Source organism: Moschus berezovskii, chromosome 9, assembly GCF_049115385.1.
Source record: "Moschus berezovskii isolate FMDL1 chromosome 9, NW_MosBer_1.0, whole genome shotgun sequence".
NCBI lineage: Eukaryota > Metazoa > Chordata > Mammalia > Artiodactyla > Moschidae > Moschus > Moschus berezovskii.
Window position 1 is genome coordinate 79578195 of NC_142468.1, and position 7437 is coordinate 79585631.

A 7437-nucleotide genomic window follows, 5' to 3' on the forward strand; every position below is an offset into this window, starting at 1 on the left:
TAAAGTCTTGTTGTCTCTGGCTAAGTCAGCTTAGCAAGCCAGAACATTCATGAAAACCACCCAGCTCCAGCTCAACACCATGGGGAGAACTAACCCTACCCTCACCCCTGTCAGCAAAGATCCAGTGGGCAGCTCAGATTTTCACCCTCACCCAGCTCATTGGGAAGTGCCCTCTCCCGCTTTTGGGGTTATCGGTGGAGACTGGAACTGGGAACCTAACAGTGCCTTCCCCTGCCAGTGTGATGCTGGAGGAGGCCTGCCAAAGCAGCAGATTTCAGTAAGACTCATAGTTTTACAGCTTAATACCCAACATGTCCAGATATAATTTTAAAAAATCATTTCATAACAAAACCCAGGAAAATCTCAACTTGAATAAGAGAGGGAAGTAAAAGAATGCCAATACTGAGATGACACATATGTTATTAGAATTATCTGATGAACATTTTAAAACAGCTATCATAAAATCACTTCAACAAGATTTACCATCACGCTTGAAAAGAATGGGAAAAAAGTCTCATCAAAAAACAAACAAAAAGAGGAAGAAGACATAAAGAACCAAAAGGAAATTCCAGAGCTGAAAAATACAATAACCAAAATGAAAACCTCAACTGATGGGCTCAATAACACAGTGAAGAGGAAAGAGGAAGGAATTAGTGAACTCGAAGATAGCACAATGAAATTGAAAATAAACTGGAAAAGCCTCAAGCACCTATGGGACCATAACAAAAATTCTAATGTTTATATCACTGAAGTTCTGGAATGAGGGGAGAAAAAAATGGGGGGAAAAAGCATTCAAAGAAATAATGGTTGAAAATTTTCCAAAATTTGGCAAGAGACAAAAATGCACATATTCAAGAAGCTAAACAAATTTCAGATAGGATAAGCCTAAAGAAATTCCCATCAAGACATCATCATCAAACTTCTAAAAGCTAAAGATAAGGGAAAACCTTTAAAAAACCAGAGAGAAACTATACTTCACTAATAAGAAAAAAACTGACTTATAATAAATTTCTCATCAGAAACCAAAGAAGCCAGAAGGATGTGACTCACATTTGTCAAGTGCTAAAAGGACTGTCAACCCAGAATCTAAGAATGGGCATCATCAAAAAATCTATGAACAATTAATGCTGGAGATGATGTGGAGAAAGGGAACTCTCCCACGCTGTTGGTGGGAATGTAAACTGGTACAGACACTGTGGCGAATAGTATGGAGGTTCCTTAACAAATTAAAAATAGAGCTACCATATGATCCAACAATTCCACTCCTGGGCAAAAAGCCAAAGAAATCTATAATTCAAAAAGACACATTCACCCCACTGTTCACTACAGCACTATTTACAATAGCCAGGACATGGAAACAACCTAAATGTCCATCTGCAGAGGAATGGATAAAAAAGATATGGTACATATATACAATGGAATTTAAAAAGAACAAAATAATGTCATTTGCAGCAACCTAGAGTTTGTCATACTGAGTGAAGTAAGTTGCAGAGAAACAAATATCCTATAATACCACTTATATGTGGATCTAAAAAAAGGCTACAAATGAACATAAAACAAATGAACAAAACAGAGTCATAAATGTAGAAAACAAACTTATGGTTACTGGGGGCGAAGGGGGAAGGGATAAATTGGAAGACTGGGATTGTCACATACACACTACTATATACAAAATAGGTAACTAATAAAGACCTGTTGTATAGCACAGGGAACTCTACTCAATACTCTGTAATGACCTATAGGGGAAAAGAATCTAAAAAAGAGTAAATATGTGATGGTTATAACAGATGCACTTTGCTGTATACCTGAAACTAACACAACATTGTAAATGAACAATGCATGCATGCGTGCTCAGTCATGTCTGACTCTTTGTGACCCCAAGGACTGTAGCCCACCAGGCTCCTCTGTCCATGGAATTTTCCAGGTAATACTGAAGTGGGCTATACCCCAACGAAAATTTAAAAAACAAACAAAAGCCCCCCAAATGGCTTAGTTAAGCTCTAATATATTAATACATTAAAAAATGATTATGGATATACTCAAACCATATTCCTCAGAGTACTATTATTTTGTGCTCTAAACCTTCATTTGTGAAAATGAAGGCTTGCATTTTCAGATACATCCAGCATAGTTAAGGTCACATTTTCCCTCATGATTTTCCATTCGTTTGACTCATTAAAAACTTTAAAATGTTCTTCAAACCACAGACCTTAGAAACTAAAGCAGCAATCAGTTGGGCAGGATACACAATTACCTAAAGCTGTGATCATTGGAAGGACTGATGCTAAAGCTGAAACTCCAATACTTCGGCCACCTCATGCGACGAGTTGACTCACTGGAAAAGACTCTGATGCTGGGAGGGATTGGGGGCGGGAGGAGAAGGGGACGACAGAGAATGAGATGGCTGGATGGCATCACCAACTCGATAGACATGAGTTTGAGTGAACTCCGGGAGTTGGTGATGGACAGGGAGGCCTGGCGTGCTGTGATTCATGGGGTCGCAAAGAGTCGGACATGACTGAGCAACTGAACTGAACTGAACTGTGATCTAATATTCAGCACTTCCTCCAAACTAAAGCTTTCCAAATATTTCAGAATTAAATTAAACCTTTTTTTCCTACCCTACCTCTACCCCCTAACTAAGAGTAAGGACAATCGTATAAAGTTACCAGGAAGAAGTACTCCAGGTGGTTGTATGACATCAACATATGTTGTGATTGCAAACAGAATGAAAGAACTTGACACAAGTCCATCTCTGGTACAATGCTTAGCTTTTCTTTCCTTCCGTCATCTCTAAGGTTTGTGAGCTAGTTCTTCTTTTACGTAAAAGGAAATTACATCTATTTTGAGGATTACACAAATTTGGTAAATATGAATGTATCTAATGTAGACCAAAGTAAACAGGAGGTAATTAATATGAGCTCTCCTTCTTCCATCTCAGTTTTCTGTGGGGTGGACAAATCTAGAAATCTTTAGAATGGAGCTCCACTATAAATTTTCATTTTTTCTTTTTAATTTGTGAACCCGAGTATAATCTTGATATACAGATCACTCAGAGAAGAAATTACTAGAGCATTTAATCATGCTGATGCTATCACTTGTGTTTAGGGTGACTACTGAATCTGTGATCATATCTGGAACACTTTTGAGAATGAAACTGGACACCATTACTATATTACCTTAGGGCATTAGGACTCTCATGGAAAGAGCTGGATATATAGTCACAGGTCAGAGATTTATCTGTGATCCAAATGCTAAACCACAAAGGCAGCAAAGCAGCCAAGGTGAAGACCTCAGAATGAAGACTCCACAAATTCACCCGAGGTCATGCGTAGCATTTATGGGGACGCTCTAATAGTTTTCACCAGAGCCCATTTAATCTTATTTTGTTGGTGGTGTTGTTCAGCCGCCCAGTCATGTCCAACTCTTTGCGACCCTGTGCCATGGATGGAGGAGTTTGGTAGGCTGCAGTCCATGGGGTCGTGAAGAGTTGGACACGACTGAGCGACTTCACTTTCACTTTTCACTTTCATGCATTGGAGAAGGAAATGGCAACCCACTTCAGTGTTCTTGCCTGGAGAATCCCAGGGATAGGGGAGCCTGGTGGACTGTCGTCTATGGGGTGGCACAGAGTCGGACACGACTGAAGTGACTTAGCAGCAGCAGCAGCAGCACTGCAGCATGCCAGGCCTCCCTGTCCCTCCCCATCTCCTGGAGTTTGCTCAAGTTCATATCCACTGCATCAGTGATGCCATCCAGCCATCTCATCCTCTGATACACTCTTCTCCTGCCCTCAATCTTGCCCAGCATCAGGGATTTTTCCAACAAGTCGTCTGTTCTCATCAGATGACCAAAATACTGGAGCTTCAGCTTCAGCATCAGTCCTTCCAGTGAATATTCATGGTTGATCTCCCTTAAGATTGACTGATTTGAAATCCTTGCTGTCCAAGGAACTCTCAAGAGTCTTCTCCAGCACCACAGTTTGAAGGCATCAATTCTACGTGACCACTGGGAAGACCACAGCCTTGACTGGGAATACCATAGCCTTGACTATATGGACCTTTGTCAGCAGAGTAATGTCTGCTTTTCAACACACTGTCTAGGTTTGTCATCACTTTCCTGCCAAGAAGCAATAGTCTTCTGGTTTCACGGCTGCAGTCACTATCTGCGGGGAGCCCAGGAAGAAGAAATCAGTCACTGCTTCCACCTTTTCCCCTTCTATTTGCCATGCAGTAATGGGGACATTACTTTGCCGACAAAGGTCCATTTAGTCAAGGCTATGGTTTTTCCAGTGATCATGTATAGATGTGAGAGTTGGACTGTGAAGAAAGCTGATCACCAAAGAATTGATGCTTTTGAACTGTGGTGTTGGAGAAGACTCTTGAGAGTCCCTTGGACTGCAAGGAGATCCAACCAGTCCATTCTAAAGGAGATCAGTCCTGGATGTTCATTGGAAGGACTGATGCCAAAGCTGAAACTGCAATACTTTGGCCACCTCATGCGACGAATTGACTCACTGGAAAAGACTCTGATGCTGGGAGGGATTGGGGGCGGGAGGAGACGGGGACGACAGAGAATGAGACGGCTGGATGGCATCACTGACTTGATGGACATGAGTTTGAGTGAACTCCGGGATTTGGTGATGGAAAGGGAGGCCTGGCGTGCTGTGATTCATGGGGTCGCGGAGAGTCGGACATGACTGAGCGACTGAACTGAACTGAATGGGGCCAGATGCCGTGATCTTAGTTATTTTAATATTTAGTCTTAAGCTGGCTCTTTCACTCTCCTCCTTCACCCTCTTCAAGAGGATCTTTAGTTCCTCTTCACTTTCTGCCCTTAGAGTGGTATCATCCGCATATGTGAGGTTGTTGATGTTTCTCCTGCCTATCTTGATTCTAGCTTGTAACTCATCCAACCCAGCATTTCACATGATGTGCTCAGAGTATAGATTAAACAAACAGGGTGACAGCAGACAGTCCTGACATACTCCTTACTCGATCTTGAACCAATCTGTTGTTCCATACAGGGTTCTAACTGTTGCTTCTTGACCCACACACAGGTTCCTCAGGAAACAGGTAAGATGGTCTGGTATTCCCATCTCTCTAAGAGCTTTCCATAGTTTGTCATGATCTCCACAGTCAAAGGCTTTAGCACAGTCAATGAAACAGAGATAGATGTTTTTCTGAAATTCCCTTGCTTTCTCTGTAATCCAGTGAATGTTGGCAAGTTGATTTCTAGTTCCTCTTCCTTCCTAGTTCCTTCCAAGCTGTCCAAACCCAGCTTGGACATCTGGAAGTTCTTGGTTTGCATAATGCTGAAGCCTAGCCTGCAAGATTTTAAGCGTGACCTTACTAGCATGGGAGATGAGTGCAATTCTCATTTTACATCTAGTTCATTAAGATTTCTTTTCCAGTTTCTAATTCCTAAGGATGTTGACTACAAGACATGACAACTGATAGATAGTATGCAAGGAAGGCAATATAACCATGAATAAAACAAACAGGACACTCAATAGCATAGCAGTTTAGGAGTGGAGACAAACAGCTACACCCTTCAACAGGCAGGAAAGAGCTATACTATAAAAAAGTGCCAGAAATCATGTTTCTAATGTTGACCTTGAGTTATTAAGGAAAGTTTGACTTATGCTCAGATAACACTGAGACATTAGTGAAGACTGAACTGCATTTCCACCTAGAACTTTTTTGAATTTCTGTTTTCCAATGAATACGTGTTTCACTGTTTACACCTCAACCAAACAGGAAACGTAATAGGAGGCTTAGCTTGAGCCCCAGCTGAGCCTGACCTAGGGCTCAGAGCTATGTGATCATGAGAAGACAGGCCCGTGGAGAGGACTCCAGGGCTCCCGGAGGGGAAAAAAAAAAGACTCACCGCAGGAAAAGGGAGCACCTGCAAAAGAAGGTTCAGGAAAGTGGTGTCTGAATGATAGAAGGGGCATCCCGAGAGGCTGCGGCTCTCCTCCCCTAGCCCCGCCCCCGCTGGCTGATCCTCCACACTGCCGGCTACCGGCAGGCCTGAAAACTACCCTGGAGAGTGGGGGACTGACACACAGCCTTTCCCCGGGAGCTGAAAGCACAGTGTGGGCAGCCCAGGAGACGCGCTAGGGGTTTGGAAAGGGCCAGAAACTCCCGAGGTAAGTGGTCTCAGACGCCTTTGCGAAAGCTGAGAGTTTTACCGTTCGTTGTCAAATGGATTCTATTCCCTCTATGCTGGTTGTTTTCTTGGTGTGTTTTGGTTGGCTTGTTTGTTTTGGCCACACCTTGTGTTATCTTTTTTCCCCAACCAGGGACAAACCCAAGCCCTCAGCAGTGAAAGCAGACTCCTAATCACTGGACCACCAGGGAATACCCACTGTTGTTTTTCACACTGGCAACACTTGAAGATTTTACACCTAAACTCTTATGCTGAAATAAAAGTAGTATCATAATATCAACCGTGAAGAAATAAGAAAATATAAATATGTATATGTGTTTATGTATATACATAATGCATATATGTAATATGTATGTACATATATTTATGTATATAATATATATATACTCTCTTAAGTAATATGGGGAAATGGAGGAAGATAAAAGTGGAGCAAATACCTGAAAGAAATAAAAACAGGGATAACAGTGTCTTAAAAGCTGGTTACAATGTGCGAAATCAATTTTCTTATACGTGCACTTGTGTGATTATATGTGCATGTTCAGTTTTTTTGTATCTCACTATAAGAGAAGTTATTTGGTCAATAATGTATTTGGAGACTGAGACTGTAACAAAACTGCTATAATGTGGATGAATTTTGGTTAAATCCTTATCCTGGGACCTTAAATAAAGGTTCATTTTCCTACAAAGCTGTCGTTTCTTGAATGAATTATTAAAATATCTGCTTAGATAAATTAGCTCTCATTCAAATATTGAAAAGGAATGTATAGTGTGTGTGTGTATGCATATATGAACACACACTACTTCAGGGGCTAATTTTAGATATAAGAAACTGATTTGGAAAGTGATTAATTTAATTTGAATAATTAAGAGATAATTTTAAATAAAATATATGTGCCATTTAAAATAACAATGTACAGTATTGGGATTCAAAGAGAGTTTAAAAATGACATCTTTCTTTTCCTTGAGTTTTTAAATAACATTTTAATGAAATAGATATAAATATTTTGAGTATTCATACCAAAGGGTGTAGATCTTTACTATAAAATAGATATGCCAAACGCCACATCAAACAGCAAGGGGAAGAGGAAGGCAGAGACGATGCTCAGAGAAGGGAGCAGAAATAGACAACAAGCCCACAAAGCCTTCTCTCTACTATAAAGTTGAAATAAGCAACATGATGTTCTGCTCCTTTTACTGGGAGGGAGAGAGGGGCTTCCAAACCAAAAAGTGTTAAAAAATGTCCAGAGCCACCCAAGCTGGCAAAAG

The 7437-nt window shown here is 41.0% G+C and overlaps 1 long non-coding RNA gene across 1 annotated transcript; it reads left to right on the forward strand.

The window, feature by feature from the left end:
- The first annotated feature begins 5833 nt into the window (after window positions 1-5833).
- LOC148776596 (uncharacterized) lies at window positions 5834-6857 on the forward strand. Its single transcript, XR_016038258.1, has 2 exons — window positions 5834-6151; window positions 6305-6857. It is a non-coding gene; the product is annotated as an uncharacterized LOC148776596 (long non-coding RNA).
- The last annotated feature ends 580 nt before the right edge of the window (window positions 6858-7437 follow it).